This window comes from Odocoileus virginianus, chromosome 28, assembly GCF_023699985.2.
Source record: "Odocoileus virginianus isolate 20LAN1187 ecotype Illinois chromosome 28, Ovbor_1.2, whole genome shotgun sequence".
Taxonomy (NCBI): Eukaryota; Metazoa; Chordata; class Mammalia; order Artiodactyla; family Cervidae; genus Odocoileus; species Odocoileus virginianus.
This window is the reverse complement of record NC_069701.1, coordinates 39756729-39783201: the sequence shown is the minus strand read 5'-3', so window position 1 is coordinate 39783201 and position 26473 is coordinate 39756729. Positions and strand designations below refer to the sequence as shown.

General features: G+C 42.5%; 1 protein-coding gene across 19 annotated transcripts in view; it reads right to left on the bottom strand.

The window, feature by feature from the left end:
• PPP6R3 (protein phosphatase 6 regulatory subunit 3) overlaps positions 1 to 26473 on the bottom strand; it is a 123251-nt gene that overhangs the window by 76015 nt on the left and 20763 nt on the right. For 17 of the 19 annotated variants that reach the window (XM_070457771.1, XM_070457772.1, XM_070457773.1 and 14 more), the window contains exon 2: positions 8812 to 8965. The gene's annotated coding sequence lies outside the window, so the exon portion shown is untranslated. Of the gene's footprint in view, positions 1 to 8811; positions 8966 to 19156; positions 19327 to 25216; positions 25314 to 26473 lie in introns of those variants that run through there. The other 2 variants (XM_070457761.1, XM_070457762.1) reach the window with 2 other exon arrangements.

The following is a 26473-nucleotide window of genomic DNA, read 5'->3' as shown; positions in this document are numbered from 1 at the left end:
CCGGAGGCTGGACTAGCCAGATCAAGAATCAAAGTGCCCACTGCAAGCACAAATCTTTACACAATTTCTTTACAGGAAAGGACAATACAAACTCAGGGCCAGCTTTGTTATATTTGCTCCAGAACTGCTCCTTCTGAAGAACACATCAAAAGAAATCAAGTTTCTATCATCCAGATGTTCCAGACTCTCTTCCCAGTTTTAATCTGTGACTTCTTCAGGGTGTGAGAATAGTAAAGGAGTAGAATCCATTTAATATGCACTATGTTAATCAGCCAGTACTTTTAAAGCACTACTATGCACTGTATTGAGGAATGCAGGAATAACAAGATAAATGCTGCCTATCTTCTTCAAGAGTACAACACAGGGGACTTCCCCGGTGGCCCAGTGGCTAAGACTCTGTGCTCCCAAAGCAGGGGGCCCCAGGTTCAATCCCTGGTCAGGGAACTAGATCCCACATGCTGCAACTAAGATCTGGTGCAGCCAAATAAACAATTAAATATTTAAAAAAAAAAAAAGAGTACAACACAACTGAGAACAAGGAAGATACAGAAAATGAATGGCATAAACTCCAAGCTTGTTCTGCAGAAAGGGAGCTCCAGGGAGAAGAGCCTGGCCAGAAAAGACGTCATGAAAATGAGGCCTAAGCTGGGCTCAAAACACAGGTAAGACTTAGTAGGTGATCCTGCAAGCTCAGAGGACAGACCCATAACTTGAAGGAACTCACAGGAGGGAGAAGGTCCCGATGACGAGAAGTAAGAACCTTTACAGAAGGCACTAGGGAAGGTGAGGCAACCAGTTCTCAAAGAGCCAGGCAGGAACACACAGCAGAGTGGGGCAGGCTTGCTGTGCGGCGTGGGAGGGAGCCATTCTCTTCTACCTGAGATAACCGTACATTAAGATAGCTCTGTATGCAAGAATACTGGAGTGGGTTGCCTTCTCCAGGGGATCTTCCTGACCCAGGGATCAAACTCTCGTCTCCTGTGTCTCCAGCACTGGCAAGTGGATCCTTTACCACTGAGCTACCTGGGAAACCCATTAAGATAGTGATAGCAAAGATTAAACACAGTACACAGAAAAAGATGACTGAACAGAAGTAGAGGAAAATGCCAAAGAAGATGAGACAGAAGCTGTGGCGCACCCACACACTGTACTCCCACAAAGGCCAAGGGGGGACTGAAATGAGGGCTAGGGTAGGAAGTGCTGAAGACAAAACCACTGAGGTGGGACACTGCAGGTACCGTTCACCACTTGAGGACAGAAAGAGAAGTCAAGCAAAGCAAGGCAACAAGATCAGCTCTAGAGTTTACACACCGTGAACAGGAAAGATGCATGGACAGGAGAGGGTGAGCCTAGGCAAAGAGCAGGTAACCCAGAGATGGTTTTAAGAACTCACAAGGGCGGTGAGGCCTTGCAAAAGCCTCCTTGAAAAGCAAGTTATTCCCTTCCTGAAATCCTAGAGATTTCACATTAAATATCTTTCCCCTCACCCTCCAATTTCAATCATAATTCCCCCAAGGCCTAATTTTCATGTCTGAAATTCCCAGCTTATACTTATGTATCAGATGTGTGGCTTGCCCCTGGAATTCTGAGCCGCCTGGCAAACACACAAAGCCAATGTGTAGCCGCTGCTGCTGCTGCTGCTGCTGCCTGGCTTCAGTCCTGTCCGGCTCTGCGACCCCACAGACGGCAGCCCACGGGGTGGCCCTGTCTCTGGGACTCTCCAGGCAAGAACACTGGAGTGCACTGCCATTTCCTTCTCCAACGCATGCAAGTGAAAAGGGAAAGTGAAGACAGTCCTGTCCGACTCTGTACCACCCCACAGACGGCAGCCCATGGGGCGGCCCTGTCCCTGGGACTCTCCAGGCAAGAACACTAGAGTGCACTGCCATTTTCTTCTCCAATGCATGCAAGTGAAAAGGGAAAGTGAAGACAGTCCTGTCCGACTCTGTGCGACCCCACAGACGGCAGCCCACGGGGCACCCCTGTTCCTGGGACTCTCCAGGCAAGAACTGGAGTGCACTGCCATTTCCTTCTCCAACGCATGAAAGTGAGAAGTGAAAGTGAAGACAGTCATGTCCGACACTTTGGCGACCCCATGGACTGCAGCCTACCAGGCTTCTCCGTCCTTGGGATTTCCCAGGGAAGAGTACTGGAGTGGGCTGCCAGTGTCTTCTCCGATACCTAGCCACACACTGGGGTTAACTCCAAATACACCTCTGAGATGCTGTGGACAGGCAAGGGTGTGACCTTAAGCGCCCACTTCATGTTTATATTTAAATAGCCAACTGCCAGTCAAAAACATCCAGTGTCACTCCTGTCACAGTGTCCCCTAAAGTGTTCCTCTACAAACTCTCATTATAAAAACTCAAGTGAACATGAATTTCTGTGCACAACTTCCCCAGCTTCAAAAATGTCAATACAAGCAGATGCAAAGCATGACTTCTACATACTTAGACATACATGAACAAGTTGTGTGGGAGTGTGTGGGTGTGTTTTTAAAGCAAAACTAAGGGACTGGAAAAGAAGCAATGAAGATGACACAACAGCAACCTGTTTGTGCCAGGAGCCTCGTCAGAGATCAGAGCAATAAAGGCAAGGAAAACCCACCTGGATAGAGGAGTCTATTGGGGGGAGGGTGTGTGTGTGTGTACGTGTGTGTGTACACAAACTGAAAGGGAGGAAGGAGTCTATTGTGTGTGTGTGTGTGTGTGTGTGTGTGTGTGTACACAAACTAAAAAGGAGGACGGAGTCTATTGGGGGGAGGGTGTATGTGTGTACACAAACTGAAAGGGAGGACACACTGTAGATAAGAGAATATGACAAAAGTCAAATCAGAAAGTTCAAAGTAGAGGGTTTTCCATCTTAAGTGTCCAGCATTCTCTGAATCTCTGACACCAAGTAACTTGTCAATAAATCTGACTCAAACATAATAAAGAAGTGACATGTAACTGGAGAGTAGGAGAAAACGCAATGCAAACAAAAGACCTGTCATCTGAAATGATTAGGAAATAGTTCCTAATCTAAAACTGTAAGGACGGGATTCCCCTGCAGTCCAGTGATTAGCTTTTACTGCTGGGGCCAGGGTTCAATCCCTGGTGGGAGAACTAATAAGATCCCACAGGCCACACCGTGTGGCTAAATAGTAAATGAAATAAAACTGTAAGGAGGAAAGTTAGTCCTAAGCAAGTCAGGAATGGTATGAAAATGGCACAGACAGAAAAAGAGAATTCTGTACTAACACAGGGTTGGGGAAAGACTTGGAAAATCCAACTCACCCATGTTTTTTTATTAAGTGAAAGCAAAGCAGTTCTATACAGTTTTTGAGTCACCCAACTTGAAGCAAGCAGCCCCCTTTTTATTCATAATCTACTACGGACAAGGTGCCCAAAGAGAACAGCCTTTTCAAATCAGATACAAATCCTGAAGAAAACTGATATGCCACTGAAGGAAGACCAAAAAGAAACAAGCTTCAGATTAAGAATGAGCTAACTATCCTGGTTAATTTGGAGCTGGTTATAATTCTGTAACAGAAGACAGAAATGGCAAGTTGATCACAAATTTTAAAGCCCTCCCGCTGCCCATTGTTTTTAACCTACCATCTTCCTTGCCCAGTAAACTAATCAGAATAAGTATAATCATAAGGCATATACATGAGACTCTCTCGACTCTCCCTGGACTAGCAGTTAAAAGTCTCCAGAAGTGTGTTCTGTCACGAATGCTTCACCAGCATGCAGCTGAGCACGCAGGAAGAGGCAGTCTCAGCCTGGACTGCTGCGACCGTACAGGTGTCCACACACCTTGCCAAGCATGAGACACAGGCAGGGTGAACGTCTCCACACCCCTTACAAAAACAGTCTCCTCCAGCTATTCCACAGTAACAGTAAAAGGCCTAATACGGCAGCTTTCCATGAAAGGTGGACTCCCAGGTCTGTGCTCTCCCCAGCACAGCACATGGCCACAAGACTGGCGGAGAAAGCTGGTGAGTGGCCGGTCCCAGCAGCAGTAATCAAGAACGCAAGTCAGCCCCGGGCCAGCCTGGAGCATGCTGACCTGTCACCTCATGTCTCTCGGGACACACTCATCAACAGGACCCATAAGTGTTCACAGGCAGGAAAAGATTCACTTGGCACACAGCACTCAGCTCCAAGAGCATGGGTGGTAACAATGGAGGAGCTCGGCACTGTGGCCAGTGACTCTATCGGAGTAGACTTACCAGGATGCCAAGTTTGACAAAAATGCACAGAAAACAGAAGTGAGTCAGTATTTTAAAATTCTGACATGATGAAACCAAGAGAAATTTACCAAACAGGGATAAATGAAAAGTCCTTTTAAAAACTGAAAAATATGACACCATGGGGTGGGGGGATTGCCAGACATAAGAAAACTGTAAAAACAAGTTCAAAGATTTTAGTTAATTAGAAGCTCAACATAAAGTTTTTCTATGCTGTGAGTAATAAGCAAGTAATCTCAAAATGTGTCATAGATAATCATGTCTGTCTTGCGAGCTACTAACTCCACTGCAGCCTTCCCTGGGCAGATCAGCCCACATCAAGCAGTGTGGTGTCCTACTCTGGGGCAAAGGAAGAGACTGCCAACACATGGCACCCAAAAAGAACCAGAGTGACGGAAGACTTGCCCCATGGAGGAAAAAAATAACTAGCTTTGCATATCTCAGAGCTATTTTATGCTATCACAGAAAGCGCCCAAGGGAAAAATGAGCCAGTAAGTAAAAAGGACAGATAGTCTGTGAGCAGGAGGTGCAGAAATGTGCTAAAGGTAAGGAACATGGACAAGACCTCATGCCCTCAAGACAATGCCCTGGAAGCCTGGATTTTCTAAGAGGGCAACTTCCCGTTCTGGAGAGGAAGGCTGTACGAAGTGATCACCACACAGCCTCATGAATTTCTTTCCAAAGTCTATTTGATATAAAAGGCACGGCTACATGTGGGCTGACATGGAGTATCAACAAGAAAATAGGAAGGATTATGCAACTTTCCAGATGCTTAGTGGGTTGAAACCCACACAATCCTCCACTCCTCTGGAAGCTCTAGTAAAACAACAATAACAGACAAAGGAAAGGAAACAACAGCCAAGAAGGCAGCCAACAAATTTATGAAAAGATAGAAAATGGAGAACAATTCAAGAAGTCCATCATCCAAGTAACAGAAATTTTAGAAGAACATGTTTTAATTCACCACCAACCTCCCTGTCCAAAACTTTTTTCTCAGCACATAAAAATGTGACTCCCCCCTTAGGACCTACACGTGGCGTCACACAGAGCGTGAGGTCCTCTACGCCGCAGTGTGAAAGTCAGCAGGACTGGAGATTTTAAATCAGAAGAAGACTGAAACTGTTCTAGTGAGACAAAACTTAAAAAAGAACTGGAAGTCAAAACGACATCAGTTTTCTCAACAGTAATTCTAGAAAAGAACATTTTCAGACCTGGGAGGTCGGAAAGATTTGTTCAATTTCTTTAGGAAGCTACTGGAGAAAAAGCTGGGCAGTAAGCCACAAGCAGAAGACACAGAATCCATGAAGCCAGGGCTCCAACACACCAAGCAGCAAAGACAACCCCCAGGAGGGGTGCACTGCAGCTACAGACAACGGCAAGAGAAGCCAGCGTGAAGCAGGCCACGAGGCAGGGGCTCTGGAAAGGAGATGTCCAAGGAAAAGTATTGCCAGATGGACGTTACCGTGTTGAAAGGAATTTTACAAATTAAGGCAGAGATTTAGGAATCAAACAACATATACCATACTTCTACTACTGATCTTAACAAAAGTTGAGCTTTAACTATGCTGGGAGATGGAGAGGGAAACAGCTGTGCAAAGAATTAAACCTTCATCTTCATAACTGGGAAGTAAGATAGATGAGAAACTGCTACCTACGGTTGTATGACACAGAAATGCAGAAGGAAGCAGAGATGAGGGATCAGCTAAGAGACAGAGGGAGCAGCCCTGGTGAGTAATCCAAGGATGCAGAGAGGACAGGATGGCCAAGATGAAAGAGAGGACTGCTATTTTTTGTTATTAATCTTGTGATACCATTTGATTTTTCAACTATGTATCTACGTAAGCTACATACCTATGTAAGATAAAATAAAAGGTTATGAAAAGAAAATAAAAATCACTCAGCACAGTCCCTGGCACTCAGGAAGGGCTCTACAAATGTAGCTACAATCTAGAATCAGGGTTTCATAAAGACTGTCTGGCAGAAAGACCAAGAGGCGACTCCACATGCTTAAGGTTCCTCCATACAAAAAAAAAAAAAGAAAAAAAAAAAAAAAAGAAATAGAAAAATCCAACCAACAGCAAAAATCAACATGGTATCTTTTGTACTAATCCCGTGAAATTCAAATTTCAGTGTCCATAAAGTTTTAAGGGAACACAGCCATGCCCTCCTCTACAGTCTGCCTCTTGCTGCTCTCACACCAGAAGGGCAGAGCTGAGCATTCGTGACAAGAGACCACATGCAGGCCTCGCGTCACCCGGCGCCGCAGCTGGGCTACGAACTGCAGACGCGGGTGTGACACAACAGTGCTCCAAGTGCCATATGCTGCACTGCAGTGCTTTATTATTTCCAGTGCACACCCAACATGTCAAAACAAGAAAAGAAAATCTGGACTTCAAATGTTGTGGTTTTAAGGTACAATGGGATATGGACTATTTTGTTATGAGATTAGAGGGCAAAGCACTGTTTATTATGCAATCGTGCCATCCCTGTGCTGAAAGAACATACTACATGTTGACATCAGCAGACTAAGCAGTCACTGCAGTATCCCCAACTCACAAGAAAGCAACAGTCAGAAAAGTTAGAGAATACTAAATGGAATATCTTCTAACAGGAAAATTTCTTCATAAAAAATGAAAATAAAACTTCAATCAAAGCTGCTCTGTTATCAAGTTCAAGAAGCCAATGATGACTTTCCTCGATTCTTGATGAATTTAAGATCTTGGAGTTGTCATTTATTTGAGGAGTCTGAAGTGACGCTTCTATGAACAGTGCATGTTAAACAACTCCAGGCAGAATACTGTCAGAGAAGCTGAGCAAAGATGAAATCACTGCAACCTGCAGTAGCATCTGCCACATATGCCCAGTCGCTCAGTCGGGCCTGCCTCTCTTGCTGCCATGATGTGCTACATTGATGGTAGTAAAATTTTGCATATGGAGAAAAAAGGCTTAATCAGACAGATTTAGTTTTTGAGATCCAGTATCACAATAGAAAAAAAGGATAAATGCTATCAATAATTTATACTGCCCAATAAACATAAAAACATGGTGAACCTGTAAAATAACCAACTGAATTCAAGCTGGAGGTCTTTGTGGGGTTCTGAAATTAGTACCGCTGTTCCCACTGCCCCCAGCTCCGAATCAGTGGATAAAGACAAAACAACATGATCGTGTGTGTTACAAATATCCTCTTTATTATAAATGAGTCAGACAGTCAGATCAGTTTATTACTGCATGCTCCCGGACTTATTAATAAAGCTGAACCCTCAGACTGAGCTCTCCACTCAGGCAGGCAGGCAGGCAGGCAGGCAACTGAAGAGTCCAAATCTGCAGAGTGAGAACCTATACCAGGGCGGAGGAAAAGGGGGCTAGGCCCCCTAAACAAAAACAACCAAACCAACCAACCATATGAGACAAGCTGCCATGGGTGAATGGGAATTTACTTAAGGGAATTCTTCCCCCCAGGATGTATAAAGAATAATATGGAGATAAAAGCTGGACAAAACAGGGGCTTCCCTGGTGGCTCAGTGGTAAAGAATCTGCCTGCCGATGCAGGACACACGGGTTCGATCCAGGGAGATCCCACCTGCTGCAGAGCAGCCCAGCGACTACAGACACTGAGCCCAGAGTCGTAACAAGACAGGCGCCGCCACGAGCAGCCCGCACACCCCAGCAGGGCAGCCCCGCACCACATCAAAGGTCGGCACAGCCAGAAACAAATAAAGAAGTAAAGCTGGACAGAACAGGAGGTGTAAAGAGAATCTCTAAGAAAGAGCCGGTGCTGCACTGTGAGCAGAAGGGGGGCTGAGGAAGAGTCCTTCACAGGGGCGGGGTGCCCACAGGCAAAGGGGCTCACTGCCTAGGAATTCAAAGCACTCACTGGGGTTTAGAGGCAGAGAACTATCACAACAGAACCACTGTAGTATCTCCTGAGACACTGGAGCCTGAAACGTGGATGATTAAACGGTCCGTGCCCACCTGCTCCTCCAGATACTACAGAGCAGCGAAACTGGATTAAGATGTGTACACATCCCCCAAAAGGTCCTACCAGGCCACTTTCTACTAAGTGCCAATTGACCCCAAAGTCAAGTGTGCTCAAGACTCTGGTCTTTAACAAAAAACTTCAGGAAAGACTTGCAAGGTGATAATAACTAAGACTCAAAAGAGTCACGTGGCTGGCTAGAAGCCTGATGTCCCCTGGCTGGTATGGAACAAAACAAGCCCCCACCCCCCAACACACACACACAGGGCCAGCTGGCCAAGGGGTGGCAGGTGGGTCTCTACTAGCAGTCTTGCTCTGGCATGCCGTCTTATCCAGTCCTTAGGGCCCAGCTCAATCCCACCCCAACCCCCATCCTCTGGAAACTGGGAATCCCATGGGTACTGCAGATTCCAAGACATCCCAGAGCCAACTACAGGGGCTGCTATTTAATTTCCTAAAAATACCATAGTGTCACAGAACCAGGCCACCTCAAAGAGATGACCCAGACGGGTCCACCTAGACTCCAGGGTCTCACAACAGAAAACTGCTTTCCTTGATGTAACTCATGGAAAGAGCCTCCTCATTCTCATTGTGACCTTACCTTTCAAACCAAGTTTAAAAATTAAAAGAAATGTTTTCTTCTCTGTGGCTCCTTGCCCATTACAGGTTCTCCTGGAAATGGTTGTCTTCCAATTTACTGCATTAGCAGATCAGTAGGAATAAAGTAGGATGGTGGACAGTGGACAGAAGTTCTCCTATAAAGAAAAAGAGAGTCAAAATCACAGTGCGTTCTTTTTCGGTCTAACGAGAGCTGCCACTAAAGATAACAGCACAAGGTCTTCAGACATAATTAAACCTCAGAGGACTGAAGAGTTCTGGCTAACTGAAATGTTTTCTACGTAACAAGAGGGAAAAGGCATGGCCATCCTTCTGCTTAAGTTCTTACCCTACACTAAACAATAACCCAGAAACAGAGATATAAGAATGAACAAATAAAATGCACATGCTTATCTTTACCTTATGAAAACATCAATGACATTTTCACTCAACACAGGGTTAGTTAACAGCAAAGACATCATATTTTAAAATACTAAAACAAATTTTTTAAGTACTCTCTTGTAGCCCCATGTAATACCTTAAAACAACTGTAACTTACCAGAAATTGTAAGCTAAACATTAAGTTCACTTAAGCACTGAAGTGAAAGTGAAGTCACTCAGTCGTGTCCGACTCTTTGTGACTCCGTGGACTGTAGCCCACCAGGCTCCTCCGTCCACGGGATTCTCCAGCCAAGAATACTGAGTGGGTTGCCATTTCCTTCTCCAGGGGATCTTCCCGACCCAGGGATCGAACCCAGGTCTCCCACATTGCAGGCAGACACTTTAACCTCTGAGCCACCAGGAAAGCCGCACTTAAGCACTAGCTGCAGCCAAATCCTGTCTCTAATGTGAATTAACCAGATGCTACACATGAAGGACTTTAAACTGTCTTTCAAGGCACTTCATTTAAACCTAAACACTGCAGGAAAAGACACAAACTATGGATAATATACTAATTAGAAGTCTTATAAGGATGCAGTCTATAAGGCATCTCAAAATAAATGCTGTTCATTTCATGCCATTGTTCCACAAAACTCATACTACAGGGTGATCAACTAAACATTTCCCCTCAAACAAGATAATAAATAGAAACAATGCTAACCACTTGCTAAAAGAAAATGAATCAACATTTTATTATGAAGCCTAGTTTATTATGAAGAAAATATTTGATTCTGAAAACAAAGCATTTTACCAGTGAAATGTTTTCTAAACAAAACCTTGAAAAAGTTAACTAATCACCTAGATTTTTGCTTTACATCACAAGAATACCTCCATAGTCCTCAGATGTGACTAACTCAGCGTGCTGGTGTAATGAGTGGGTTTCTAAATGTTGCAGGTAATTCTAGTCCCATCACAACCACTCTCTGTGGAAGGGGTTCCAGAGCCCTTTAAAAATCCAATGAAGTTACGTACTCCACAAAATGCATACGTGCCCCACACGTTTGGCATTTAACTTCAAGTAGCTGTAGGGCCCGCAAGTGATCTACAATCTTTTCTCCCACCAGTCAAGACCACCCACTCCACCCACTTCCAGGCTGGTCAATCACAGGCTCCCAGCAGAGCTGTACCAACCTGCCAGCCCCAATGTGCTGCATACTCCTGCCCAGGGAAGCCAAATGATAAAACAGCCATCAAACACACTCATGGCATCACAAATCCAGGTGCTTATGAAGCTGTAAAAAGTAAGACTTCTCTGGGAAAAGGTCTGTGTTAATTATTTAGTCTTTTCTCTTAGACTAATTATAGGAAAGAGTGGGGTCTATACTATCGATATTAAGAAATCTTGTTATTCCAAAGTAAGAATGTGAGAAACAAGATCAAAAGATAGAAAACAGAATGAAATGGTACGTTAAGTGCATTCTTATTACTCCTGGGTAAAGAATGTATACTGAACATACACTGAAACGCCTCTAAAACTACAGTAAAAGAACTGTCTTGGTATTTTGTCTTGCTTTTTAAAGGCATAATCCCAACAATCAACAAAATTAGAGGAGTGCTGGAAGGAAGCAAAAGGAACACTGGCTGAAAAAGGTTATTCAATGAACACTTAAGATTCCCAAATCCCCTTGGCCTTCTTCCATCCCTCCCAGTCCCAGATGACAAGAGGAAGCCAGAAAGGATGGTGAGCCCTGCAGAGCTGAGGATGGGTTTGCCACTAAAAACAGAAGGACCCTGTGAATTGCAGAAAGAATGCAGAGTGAGGTCCACTCATCTGCCCACCCTACCCGATCCAAATTCTCCTACTGGGCTCTGCCGTTTCCAGCTAGGAAGAAGACTGCTAATGACTTCTAATCACTGACCTCAAGAAAGAAAGGCCTGAAAATCCTGACAAGGGGACTTCCCAACCAAAGGAGCTCAACCAGTCACTCTGATAAACAGTTCCCAGCCAATGAGCCCCTACCCATGAATGGAGTCTCCAATCAGCCACCCTTACTTTCACCTTTTCTTTAACAGTTTTCATCGTAAACCTGCAGTTTACAACAGTAGCAAGAGCAGAACAAGAAACTCCCACAGAGCCTTCACCTAGATTCACAACTAATCACTGTATCACTTTTGCTTTCTCCCATCCCAAACATTTGAGTTTCTACAGCCATCATGTTCTTTATCTTTAAACAGTTCACTAGGTATTTCCTAAGATCAAGGATATTCTCTTATACAACCACAGTACTTATGTCAAAATCAGGAATTTTAACACATTAACAGTCCCATATAGACTATATAGTTCACATTCCAATTCTGCCAATTGTTCTATGATGTCCCTGATGGAAAGCCCCCTTCACCTCAACTCAGGCTCATGAATCACACCTGACACTGTGTCTCCATCTAAAAGAGTTCAGCAATTCTTTGTCTTTCATGGCATTTCTGAAGAACCCACGGTATGAACTTCTGGGAGTAACACCACACAAGTGGTAAGTGAGGTTTGTTTTTCCTAGAGTATCACGTAAGTAGTAAGATGCTATCAATGTGTCCCATTATTGGGATTTTGATCACTTAGGGAAAATGATATTTGTCTTATTTCTTCACTGTAAAATAACCCTTTGGCCCTCAGTAATTAACTAGTAAATAATCTGTATGGAGATAAATTTTGATATTACATTCTTAAAACATTCACCCAATAGTTTTAGTAACCTCAGGCAATTCTTGTCTGAATCAACTGCTATTGACAGTTATAAAATTATGTTTATTTTGTAAATCTACTGTTCCTTCTACACTTATCAGCTGACATTATAACTAAAGTATATTTCCTTCTCCCCACTCATTCTTTAATTCATTAGTAGTATGGACTCATGGATTCTTAATTTATCAATATCACCATTCATTCTGATATTCAAGTTATCCCAGATCTGGCCATGGGGAGCCCCTTCAAGCAGAGGAATGCATACTTTTCATGTTTTTTGAGTACTTCCTTGTTTCCTTGCATAACAACATGTTCCAGATTAAACTTTTACATTTTCTGCCCCAGCTCTGAAATCACCCACTTCTCCAAGGACTCCTCGGTTCCTTATAGTGGAAGATGTGATTTGGAAATGAAGATCTGAGAACTATGTTCACAGACAGTGAACAAAGCTGAGAAAGAATGGAACTGTTGCATGAATTCAACTCTATGTGCTGTGTAACTTTTAAATATGAATGAAAAACACAGGTTCTGATAACATCTCAGGAAAACCTCTATCATGAAACATAGAGAACAAAACAAACAGAAAAATGCAGGATACAGGGAAGACTACACAAGGAAAAAAATACCTTAAAAAATTATTTGACATCCTCAGGGAGATAAACCTGTGTGTGTTCAGTTAGTATACTCATCAAATAAAAACAGTATACTATTTAAAAGGGCACCGAGAATAATTAGCAGACTAATACATACGGAAAATTATTTCCAACCCAGAAGTCTATACCCAGCCAAACTACCAATAAAGAATACACAGAGAGTCTCAGAAGATTTACCTCCCACAGCCCATTCTCACAGAAAACCGCTAGAGACTGTGCTCCACTAAAACAAGAGGGAGAACAACACGAAAGACAACAGAGACGAAGACGAGAGGCAAGAACTCCCAGGGTCCCAGCAGGGAGAACAAGCCGTCCAGTCTGGAGCAGGTAAAATTTCTTCAAATGATTAAGCTGATGGAATACCTGAATATGTAACTGGTTAAAAGTCTGAGGCTAAACTAGTGATTGATACATTAAAGAAAAAAAAAAAAAAGGCATCATTTCCTAAGAATACCAGAAGCTGTTTACAAAAAGTATTTGTAATTTACCACTTGACACTATAAACAGCATCCCAAGTAATAATGGATAAATACTGATTTAACCAAAATTGCAATAGAACTATACTGGAGAGACAGGGAAGAGGGTGCAGTGTCGGGGGTGGGGGGCAGCTAATCCTTATCTGTCCTATCTTTTCACAGCAGGAAATCAAAACTAAAAAGAAAAAAAACCAGCAAGCATGCACACAAGTATGAACTCTTCCAAAATGCTCTTCAGACATATGGAGGTAAATATGTATTTTTTTAAATGGGCTAAAAGAGTTCTAAGTAATATAGTTACCTTCAGGGAAGAGGGAAAAGAGGGAGGGGTGCCTAGGAAATGCTGTCATCTATCCTACCTCCTAAACTGGCTCACCCTTAACTGGAGGAATGCAAAATTGACCCCAAAAGAATTTTTTTTCAAATACATTTTAAGAAGAATATTAGACTGGGAGAGAGCATTAAATGTTGAGACCCGAGAAGTGTAACATCAGCTACTCACTAGTCATGTGACCTAAGACAAGTCAGTTGACCTGAGGATCCATTTCTTCATTTACAAAATAAAGGAGCTGGGCTAAATTAACTCTAAACTTCCTTCCTGTTTCAATAAATTTATAAATCTAATATAAAAATAATCAAAATTCTAAATATGGTGCCAGTGGCCATGGACAGCAGCAAATTACAGAAAGAATGAAGCAAGACTTGGTGAAATAATAAATGGAGAGAGAAGTAAAATGGGCGAAAACAATTCTGTTTTAAGCCTGTGGGTACCAAGATGGTGCTGATGGTGAAGGTGAAATGAGAATAGCATTGTCTGATTAACGAAGACAAAAGAGTTCCCAATCCTGGCAAGGACAAAATGAGAAAAGGACATGGCTACAGAGCAGTGGGACCAACTGCACAGTCATAGAAGCTAAAGGAGGAAAACGGAGATTTGCTACTAAAGAATCATCTGATGTCTTAGTCCTCCTGGATTGCAACAGAATACCGTACATTCATAATTTACAAACAAAAGAACTCAACTTCTCACACTTCTTGAGACTGGTAGTAAGTCCATTGTCTGGTGAGGACCCCCTTTCCTGGTTCACAGACAGTGGCCTTTTCTGGGTCCTCACACAGCAGGAACCGGTGAGGAACCCAGGAACCCTCTGGGATTACCAATCCCATTCATTAAAGTGCCACTCTCATGACCTCATCACCCCAAGGCCTCACTCCCCTAAACCATCACACTGAGGATTAGGTTTCAACATATGAATCCTGGAGTGGGACACAAACATTCAAGCTATAACAACTGATAGCTTTAGATTATTCTCTCAGAGGAAACGGATCCAGAGGAGCACCCTCAAAAAAGGGAAAACAAGATTTTTTTTAAGATAATATACTTTTACTTTCATATTTATTCTTGCCAATCATTCTTTAAAGAAATGACCCTATCATAACCTACAAACATAACCCTATCAGAAAGGGTCTCCTCTTTCCAACACCAATCAGTCTGATCAAGGCCAATGAAGAGAATGTAAGAACATAATTATAAAAATATCAGTCAAGAATGAGGGCTGGGTTTAGCCTAAAACAGCAAAGGAACAGATTCTCAACTAAAGAGTAACTAAATATGTACTTGCTTAGTCACAGAACTCGAGAATAGCAAGAGTGAACATCTACCCTTACAAACTCTTTGTGCCAGCATTATACACGTGCTTCTCAATCCTCTTAGGTATTATTCCTATCCTGTAGTTGTGAATAACAAGAAAGGACTTACTCCAAAAGAACACTGAAATTATTATTTTAATTCACTTTGGGGGAAAAAAGGAATAATAACCTCTCTCTATACTTTTACATGAATTTTTAATATAAATTCCCTGACATTCTTCACAGATGCAAATTCACAAGAGGAAACTACAGCTATTACATAATAGGCAAGAAAATATTTTCTCCTTGTATCACATATCATACACAAACAACTAAAAACAACCTCTCAGTTACAAACAGGTGAAACAGCCTAGAGGCTGGACATACAGAAGTAACTACTGTTACTAGCAAGTCCTGAGAGGCCAACTCAATAGTTTCCATGTGGATTTTAATAATCTTTTTTCTGCAAGCATGCTCACACATGTTCCCCAAATACCCAAGTCTAAAAAGATGCAAGATAGTGAGATGGGAAGACAATCCATAAAATTTTGTTCAACATTTTATCAATGACTAACACACAGAAAATAAATTAAACCCCCCCATATTCTGACCACAAAAATCATCAAAAATGAGCACACAAACACTCGTAATTCAGAGAAACCTAAATAAGGAACATCATTTGATAACTTGAGGCATCTTTATATATATATACATAGTATATATTATATATACAATAATTGTGTATATGTATTATATGTACACACACATATATAACTATCAGCTAATTTCAGAAATACCAATTTCATACAAGCTGTGGCAAAAATACAGACTCTGAAAGCAGTAATCAAAAATATCTGTACCAAGAATACAAAAAGACTACTTTTTAAAGTATAAAACACCCAAGGTAAATCCATACTACCACCACTTTCAAAAGCAAAATCATGTATGTAAAGTATTTTAAGTAAAAACTTTGGCCCCTAATCGGATTACATCATCGTCTGGCTATGCACCCTAATGGACACTCAAATCACTGCCATCGTGCATAAAGTCAATCCAACCCAAGTTGCTATTAAAATGGAGCCAAATCCTAAATTAGTAAATTAGCATCCAAAGTAAAGCCCAGAAAACCAACTCTGCCTGTTACAATGTCAGTGTGCAGAGAGGCAGAGCAATGGTACAAAAGACGACAGGGTTCCAATCGCCAAAGCTACACTTAGCTGGCTCACTCACAGTTACACATCAAGCTTAATTTGATGTAAGAGCTGAAACTCCCATAATCCACAGTACAAGAACAAGAAAGACATCAACTTGTTGCTGGACATCTTGGTAACCAAGCGATTAATATGTGAAACCCAAGTACAGAGACTGGAAAACATGCTAAGCAACATGAAGGTGAATGAATATATTCACTGAGAACTCAACCCAAGAATGGGATTTTCAACTAGCTAACCAAGATATCTAAGACATGAAAAAGGAAAAGTCCTTCAAATAGGCTCCTGGTTACTGTCCTAAAGAGTAGATGAGGGGGGACCGGGATGGGGAATACATGTAAATCCATGGCTAATTCATTTCAATGTATGACAAAAACCACTGCAATGATGTAAAGTAATTAGCCTCCAACTAATAAAAATAAATGGAAAAAAACAAAAAACAAACAAACAAAAAAGAGTAGATGAAATAGGAATGGAGAAAAGACCCAAGTCACAACCACAAGCACTGCCACAAGCTCCTGCTTTTAAACACAAATCCAATTCCTAACTGGCAATTCTCATCATGTTCATAACTCTTGGTGTCCATCACCAACATTTCTAAAGTTGTAAAAAATAAATAAAAATTTTTAAAGTAAATACTCTATACCTACACTGTCCAATACAATAAGCCACTTGCCACACACAGTCATGAGTACCTGCAATACACGTAGTTAAGACTAAGGAACTGAATTCTCAATTTTAATTTAAATAGCCCCACTGGGGCCAGACAAAGTATACTATTCAGTAAAATAGTACTGTTACAGCTCACATTAGATATGAAGCATAGAATAAAACATTTATTGTCTATAATCTTGGGTTAAGTTAACATCTATAGGCTTCAGTTTTCTCAATCAAAATATGTAAAGAGGGTCCCGACTGTCTCTGTGACTAAAAATAAATTAGGGCAGCAGGTAAATGAGTTCTAATGCCTTCCTTAAAACTGTTGTGAAGTAATTAAAGCCATACTTCCCCCTCAAACTTCTGGCAGATTACCTCACTCTGATCATACAAGGATATCATACTACCCCTCACTTCACGCAACTTAACCGTGAAGACCAGGAGAACACCAATTCGGTTCAGTCTACCTTTGGACAGTAACCTCACCTTTTCAAGCTTGTTTCCTAACTGTAAGCTGAGAGGATCAGACTGAAGATGCTTCCACTCCTGAACTGGTACTGTTCTGTGGCTCTGTGAAGAGCATAAGTGAAACCAAGATACTCCAAGAAATGAAGAAAAAGGAATTAATGAATAACCACAGTCTCACACTCAAGAGACTAAATTTAAACAAGATCTTAAAGTAGACAGTCTCGATGAGAGAGAATTTAAAGTCACAGTGTCAGTGTCTTCTGCTGGGAGACCAGCGTGGTCTATTCAGGGGTGCCCAGTTGCTCATTTTTGCTTAAAAGTCTGTATGGGCCATGCTGCCTTCTCCAAAGCAGGGAGATCAGGAAAACCAGGTTACTGCAGGAGGCGCGAGAACGCCGCACCCAGAGGCGGCGCTGTCGCTCTCCCTCAGAGCACACCAAGGTCTTCCTCCTCCAGCAGGCGGGCGGCAGTGGGGTCACGCAGGCTTCGCGGACAGCGCCAGACGTCTGCCTACCCTGTCAATGATCCAAACCAAGTAAAACGATCCTCTCATGAAAGGAGTTGTGACTATTTTTAGATGAAATAAGGAAAACGGGAGTGAATTCATCCATGAACCTTTAAGTTATATCCATCTTTCCTGTGGTCTATAGCTCAGAACATATAAAAAACAGGACAAAAAAATCCTAACAGGAAACTGGAGAAGAGAATAGTGACTAATAATTTATGTGATGTGTGTTAAAAGGCAGATCAAGAGAGAACGACAGGTTTAACACTGCTCTCCAAAGGTGTATTTTCAAATATCTTCTGTGCCAATAACAGACCAACTGGTATTTTTCTCAATCTTATAAAATGGTGCGAGGGACGGGTTCACTGTCAAAGTACCTCATTTACAGCATGGTAGAAAAAAACAAAAACAAATGTTTTATCTGATACTGACTTTCCTTTACATTACAGGTGATTTAACCAGGGTGCCACTGATGACTATTTAGTTTTCAATTTTTACTATTATCAAAAAATGCCAGTTCCCAAAAGTGGAACTGCTGGATTGAACAAGGCCCATTTCTGATTAGGCACACACAGCCTCAGGGCTCTCCCCGGAGGTCACGGCTACTCCCACCAGCCCCGCCTGGTTCTTCACACCCATGCCCAGCAAAGTCTTCTCTTGGGAGCACTGTTTTTGTCTAAGAGCCATTTATACTTCACTTTTCTCCAACTGTCTGTTTATATCCTTGGTTTGTTTTTCCACTGGGCTTGTCTTCTCAATGATCTCCAGTGGTTCTTTAAAAGAAAAGGAGCCCTCTGTCACAGAGCATTCCCTCTTCCACTCGGTCCAATCTGGTGTCTATCTGTACCACTCAACTGAAACTGCCTCTTCAAGTCACCAGTGACCTCCAGATGGGGCTAAGTCTAAGGGAAACCCTCTGTCCTCGTCTCAACTTCGCGCTCGGAGCAGTCAGCACACTTCACGGCTAGACCCCCCGACTGACGCAGTCTCTCTCCTCGGCTTCTTTGAGGTCACATCCTCCTTGTTTTCTCGCTGGCCACCTCTCGGTCTCCTCTAAGGCAGAGGTTCCCACCGGGTTCAGACTGGACACTACCTAGGTACACTCTCCTAGGCTGACAACAGTGGTCAGGTGTCAGTTTCCACTTGTTCTATTCACACTATCGCTGCAGCAACTCAAACAAGACTTGGGGAGAATCTTTTTAAAAGGGTTTTGTTGAATAAATGAAGCCATTTCCACAGGTTTTTAAATATAACTCTATAAGCACAGATGAGAGTCAAATTTATAAAACTGATTAAGGCCACCTCTGCACCTCAAACACAGGCACCCGTTTGCCCCTGGATGTCTTGCAAGCATATTAAATTTAATCTCTCCTAAACAGGCTTTTGCTCTCTATCACACACCAATCACCTAACAAACCCTTTCTCACCACGTCCGCCCCATCCCAGAAAAGGCACACCCCAGCTGGGGTAGACTCCTTTTTTCTCTCAACATCCAATTCACCAAAATCGTGTCAACTCCATCTTCTGAGCACCTCCCCTTCCTCCAGCCTCTCTGCCCACCACCCAGAGGACAGAAACAGCTTCCTAACTGATTCCCCTTTGACTCCTCTGCCCCTTTAAGCCGCCGTTTACCTCGGTTCCTAGTCCACGTCCCCTGCCACTTCACGTGAGCAATGACGACACTGATGATAATCTGATCTATGGGGTCTACTGCGGTAGCCGTGCCAGGCTTTGGAGCACATGAAACACGGCTAGTTCAAACTGAGAAGTGTTCATGTATAAAATACAGCTGACTTCAAAGACTGAGTACAAAAAAGACAAATGAAAATATCTCATTAAAAATTTTGTATGACATGCTGAAATGATAATATTTTGGATTATTGGGTTAAAATACATTAAAATTAACATTACCTGTTTCCGTTTCATGAGGCCATTAGAAAACTTATGGTTACATATGCAGCTTGCTCTGTATCTGAGACACTGTCCTGGCTCACTGAGGGCAGCAGCACGCCATCACCTCAGTCACACGGGACCAAAGTGTAGCAAGCACAGGCCTGGCATCGGCGGGCACCCGGGTATCTGCTGGAGGCACTATGGCCAACAGGCACCATCCTTTACACACACGTATTTAAAATTGAAACACGGGAATTTTTACCTCTTACCTGAAGTTGAACCACACTTTAAAGTAAAATTTTTATTAGAAAAACAACTTTACTTTTTTCATTGTTTAATTCAACAAATATTTACTGAGACTTGCTCTTCAGAGCCCGCCAGATTCATGTGTCCCAACTTCCAGCTAGTGCTGTTGTGGGCTCACTGCTGCCCTTTTATTAAGGAAAACCCATAACGTGGGATCAGAGAAAGGCCTTCTTTGCTTCTCATATTTTGCATTTTTACAATAAAACATTATTTAAATTTATACAAATACACGAATACATCCTTTTAAACTATTAAAACAACACACATAAAGTGACAATCTCCTCTTACCTACCTAGCTCCTTCTAATCAATTTTAGAACTATTAAGAAAACACTTTACACACACATGAATTTTAAGAAATACTGTCTACTTCTCTAACAATCATTCTAGTTATATCACTAATTTTTATAATTTTCCATTGTTAAGTTTTCTATCAGAAAGGAAAGATAGAAACGGGGAAGACTGGAAAACCAAGGTGGCCTAAAAAGATTTTGAGTCATCAACCCTTAAAACATTAGTCACCACAACTCAGAAGATCATCCATGACAGCAGGAAAGCTAGTGGACAGTATAAGGAAGAAAAGAAATAAGTAGGTGGCTATTAACACGGAAAGTCTAATAAATAAAAGGTGAGTAGGGATCATCTTATAATGTACAGTAAGTCCCCCACATACAAATGAGTTCTGTTCCAAGAACACGTCTGTAAGCCCAATTTGTTTATAAGCCCAACAGAGTTAGCCCAGATACCCAACTAACACATTCGGCTATGTAGTGCTACACTGCAATACCCTTTTCACACAAACAATTCATAAAAAGCAAACAAACACAAAAAATGAAAAACATTTCTACCTCACAGCACAGTACCCTGAAAAGCACAGCAGTACAGTACGGCAGCTGGCCCCGGGGAACAGGCCAGACGCGTCACTGCCTGGAGGAAGGAGAGGGGGGCAAGCTGCAGGGTCACCCCTGCCTGGCGCGGATGGCACTTGGTGGCACAGGTTCTGGCTCCTTCCTGAATCCGGTTCTATCTACCCTCCTGAAAACACTACCCAGTGACGTCTGGGCAGTAGTCCCTTTCTCATCACAGGTGACAGGGCAGCGCTGGACTGCATTCTGAAAGGCTGCTGCAACTCGTGGGTACCATTCTATGTTCGGGGCCTATGACTCAAAAGCTCACAGCACCTCCTCACACAAAGAAAATCTCCTTGCCATTTCCTGTGTCATAAATCTCTTCTTAGCAGTACCAGCTCCATCACCACTGCTTTTACGCCTGCTTCCAGATATCCTGGGCTTGAAACACTGCACTGCTGTCCTCTCCACAGTACTGTGAAGTACTCAACAGCACAGCCACTTGCAGAGGATACACGCACGGGACAATGTACACCAGACACGTGGCCGGACACGCAAGCAAGCATCCGAATCTCTGAAAGTTCACAGTATGAAGGCTGGTGTGTAGGGGGACTTACTGTATTTAAATGTCCAATCACTATGCTGTACACCTGAAAATAATACAGTACTGTATGCCAATAACAAGTGAAAAAACAAAGAAAACAAAACCCCTGGGGGTGAGGATGTGGACCCCCCCAAAGACGTGTCAGACCACCTTATGTGATGCCCCATGACATCTGAACTAGAGAGAGGGTGGCACCCTCAGAAGGGAAGGCTTACTCCAGTCAGCGTGAGGTCTCCTACAGAGAACATGCACTCCTGACGGCCTCACACACACAGAGCACATCTCAAGACAGTACAGGACTATAATCTGAATGAATTTCCATGTGATTCAGGTTGGAAGCCCGTTAAAAATTTCAATTTGGGCCACACTAAACCTCCAGAGATCAATCACAACCAAAAATAGAAACGCTAGTGAAACTGCAGTCCAGTTTACCGCCCGCACACAGAAACACAACTACCTGCTTACAAGACAGAGAACTCTGCGAGGATACCACAAGACAAAAAACCCAGGTCTTCCACAATAGGTGGCAAGAGGTATAGGGGGAATTGTTTTAATTGTTAGACTTTATTTTGATCTCAATTTGAAAATATTAGAAAACTATACATATAAAAATTACTGTATTTGAGACAGTTGACAATTTCAACTCTGACTAGGCACTGGATAGGAACAAGCAACTACTTTGTGGAGTTTTAGGCTAACCATAAAGGAAAAATTAACTAACTGAATTACATTAATATTAACTCTTCTGCCTCAAAAGACACAATGACAACCCAGAGAGTAGGCAGAGATATTCACCATATTTATATCTCCTGAAAGATTCATATCCAGAATAAAAAAAATCCTACCAAGTGTTGTGTGTGAAAATTTGTCCACAAACTCTTTGACACTTTTCAGAAAATGGAATTTCACTCTCCAAGGTGGGACAAGGTAAGTGACTCTCTTCTAACAAACAGAATATGGCAAAATTAAATGCCACAAGACTTCTAAGGTCGTGTCATAAACATCACAGCTTCCACTTGGTACCACTTCTCGCAGATCTCTCTCCTTCAGGAGAAGTCAGTCACCATGTCCCGAGGACAGGACACAGGCATCAGGACAAAGGCCTGCAGAAAAGGAACTGTGGCCTCCCCACCACAGCCAGGGCTAACTTGCTGGGCATGAAAAGGAGCCACCTTGGGAAGGATCCTCCAACTCCCGTCAAGACTTGGAAGGCTGATGACATCCAAGCCGAACAGCCCAGCCCCAGCCACTTCCAAGTTCCTAAATCACAAAAACTATGAGATAATAAATGTTTACTGTTGTCATAAGCCACTAGGTTTAGGGGTAATTGTTATGAATCAACAGAGAGCTAACAAGATAAAACAGATGATGCAACAGAAAAAAGAGAGGAGATGTAAATATCACTCTTCACTGAAAGGAAAAAAAAAAAAAGGCTTCCAGGGTAGCTCAGTTGGTAAAGAATCTGCCTGCAATGCAGGAGACCCCGGTTCAATTTCTGGGTGGGGAAGGTCCCCTGGAGAAGGGATAGGCTACCTACTCCAGTATTCTTGGGCTTAGCTGATGGCTGAGACGGTAAAGAATCCGCCTGCAAAGCGAGAGACCTGGGTTCGATCCCTGGGTTAGGAAAATCCTCTGGAAGAGAGCATGGCAACCCACTCCAGTATTCTCGCCTGCAGAACTGCCATGGACAGAGGAGCCCGACAGGCTACAGTCATGGGGCCACAAAGAGTCGGACACGACTGGGCAACTAGGCACAGCACATTCATTTACAAAGGATGACTATGGGGCAGCAGGGGAAGGACTGAGTTTGGGATCAGCCAGTGCAAACTATTATACGTAAGACAGATAAACAACAAAGTCCTACTACTGTAGAACACAGGGAAACATATTCAATATGCTGTGATAAACCACGATGGAAAAGAATGAATGTATTTTGATTTCACTGGCAGTTCAGTGGTTAAGACTCCATACTTCCACTGCAGGGGGCAGGGGTTCAACCCTTGTTCATGGAACTAAGATCCCACATGCTTCATGGTGCAGTCAAAAATAAGTAAATAAAAATGAAATTAAAAAGGACGTGTGTGTCCATGTGTATGTGTATAAAACAATCGCTTTACAGTATAGCAGAAATTAACACACAGATTAACTATACTTGAATAAAATTTTTAAAAATAAAGTAACTGACCAAAAAAAGGCATGAAAACGTACTTGACATCACTAGCTCAAGTTATAGCTACTGTAAGGCATCACCACACAGCTAGCAATGAAGGTAAAATGAAAAGGATGAAAGACAGGAGCCATTCAAGAGAGGATGGAGTAAGTGGACCCTCACACACCGCTAGGGGAATGTAACCTGGTACTGCCACTTTAGCAGATGCAGCCACAGGTTTCCAAAGTGGAATACATGCACACCTCTACAACTGAGCAATTTCACCTCCAGGTATACCCCCAACAATCCCACACACAATGTCAAGAGAAAAGCTCAGACACATGTGAACATACCACAGATTTACAGAAGGAATGAGATTGAGCAGAACTAATCAACACAGTTAAGTATCAGGATCCTGGCTGTTCTCAGCAGATGGTAAGACTGAAAGTGGACAAAGGGGATGCCTGGGACCCAGTTACCCAGGCGGGTTTCAGACTGTGAAAATCCATTTATGATGTACCCTCTTCTGTATTTCTATCACACTTCAACAGAGATTTAAACCAGATGGAGTCCAGGAGAGATGTGGGGACTGAAGGAGTAAGCGGGGCACTGCTGACCTTGGGTTTATGGGGCTGGAGCTGATTACCTGAGTGTTCATTACACTATTCTATGTTTGAGGATGTTAAAATTTTTCCTTAGTAAAGAAGACTTTAAACATACATCAATATAAAATTGGATGGAACTGCTGGTAAAAGTACAAACTAGAGTAATTTTTCTGGCCATGGATATCAAAGCGTTTTAAAATCTATACATTCCTTGACCCAATTACTCTGCTTTAATGAGTTCATCCTAAGGTGTTCACCCTGAGTTAAAAGTCTTATATATAACAATGTCCAGGGACTTCACTGGCGGTCCAGGGGCTAAGACTCTGTGCTCCCAATGCAGGGGGCCTGGGTTCAATCCCTGGTCAGGGAACTAGATCCCATATGCCAAAACTAAGACCTGGCACAATCAAATAAATTTAAAAAATAATAATAATAACAATGTCCAAAGAGCTAATAACGGGGGAAAAAAGAAACATCCAAATATAGAGGCCATAGGACACGGTGGGGACCACCACAGGACAAACAATCCAGGTCACCCACAACACAGGGAACTTGAGCAACAAAGATTTTATCTACCCCAAGGTTCTTTGATCTATCCAATGAGATACAGTCATTAAAAATGATGTGATTCACGTCATTATGTCACCAAAAACATGCAAATTATTATGAAAACAATGTGACACCACTACACACCTATTAGAATGGCCACAGCCCACAAGGCTAACCCCCAAATGCTGGGGAGGGTGTGGAGCCACAGGAACTCTGTCATTGCTGACCAAAGTGCAAAACGGTGCAGGTAACGGGAAGCAGTTTAGCAGTTTCATACAAAACTAAACACATTCTTACCATATAATCCAGCAATCATGCTCCTTGGTATATACCCAGAGGAGCTGAAAACATGAACAAAAACCTGCACACAGATGTTTACAGTAGCTTCTTCCATACTTGGAAGCAACCAAAATGTCCTTCAGTGGGTGTGTGGGCAACCTTTTCCCCCTCCCCTCATGTTCTGGAGAAGGAAATGGCAACCCACTCAACTCTTGCCTAGAAAACCCCATGGACGGAGGAGCCTGGTGCAGGCTACTGTCCATGGGGTTGCAAAGAGTCAGGCACGACTGAGCGACTTCACTTTCTTTCTTTCATTTTTCTGGGAGGGGGAAAGGAACTTTTTTTTTTTTTAAACATGAGAACATTCTGTCCTTAACAAAGCTCACCTTAAAAAAAAAAAAGAAAAAACAACTATTTTACCAGAGCCTAACCCACTGTGTTTTACCGGAACCTAACCTACCTGGAGGAAGGGAAATATCCAACTCCAGCCCCTCTAACCTTCTGCATGAGGAAAGAGAAGTACACAACTCCAGACCACTCTAGCCATCCTGTACCACCTAAGAAAAGGAAAAAAGCAGAGAAGCACGGGTGAAGTTCACAGCTCACCAAAAACCTGAGACTGCATAGGACTACAGAACATTCCCCTCCCCAAGACAATTGCACCACATCTCCAAAGGTCTGTTCTTCACATTTCCTTTTACCAGCGTATCATGTTGCCTTTCAGAAAGATTGCAAAGCATACTAAGGCAAAAAGCAGCTTGAAAAGACTGAACAAGCATCAGAACCAGTCACTTATAGGACACTTTCCTGGGGGTCCAGTAGTTAGGACGCCACAGTTCCACTGCAGGGGTGCAGGTTCGATCCCTGGTCAGAGAACTAGAATTGCACATGCCATGTGCTGTGCCCCCCAACCAAAAAACAAAACAAAAGCAAAACACACAAAAAAAGTCATGTATGCTACACATGCTGAAGTTATCAGAACAGAAAAGCTAAGGGCTTTAATGGAAAAGGTAGACAACATGCAAATAGAGAAAAAATAATCAAAACAGACATTCGAAGAAAGGATCAAAGAAATGCTTCAGACCAAACACTAACAGAAATGGACAATGTCTATGATAGACTTGTTAGTAGACTGGACATAGCTGAGGAAAGAAACTCTTGAGCTTGAAGATGTAACACCAGAAATTTCCAAAATGGAAAAGCAACGAGAAAAGACAAAAACAAAAATGGGGATGGGGAGGTGCAGAACATCCAAGAACCGTGGGAAACTATAAAAGGTATAACATACATGTAATGGGATACTGGAAGAAGGGAAAAGGAATAGAAACTATATTTGAAGCAATAATGACCAAGAATCTCCCCAAATTAATATCAGACACCAAACCACACATCAGGAATCTCAGGGAACACTAGCAAGATAAATACAGAAAAATAAAAACCTACCCCAGGTATACCATATATTGTCTACAAGAAACCCACTTTAATACAGAAACCCAACACTCTTAACAGTAAAGGAATGGAGCTGTGCCATACTAACACTAATTAAACAAAGTGGGAGGAGTTATAGTAATTGCAGACAGAGAAGACTTCAGAGCAAAAAGTTATTTACCGAAATGAAAAGGGGGCCAGTACTCTAGTAAGACATGACAATTCTTAATGCTATGCACCTAACAACTCCTAACAACCAAAACACAAGCTAAAAATAGATACAACTGCA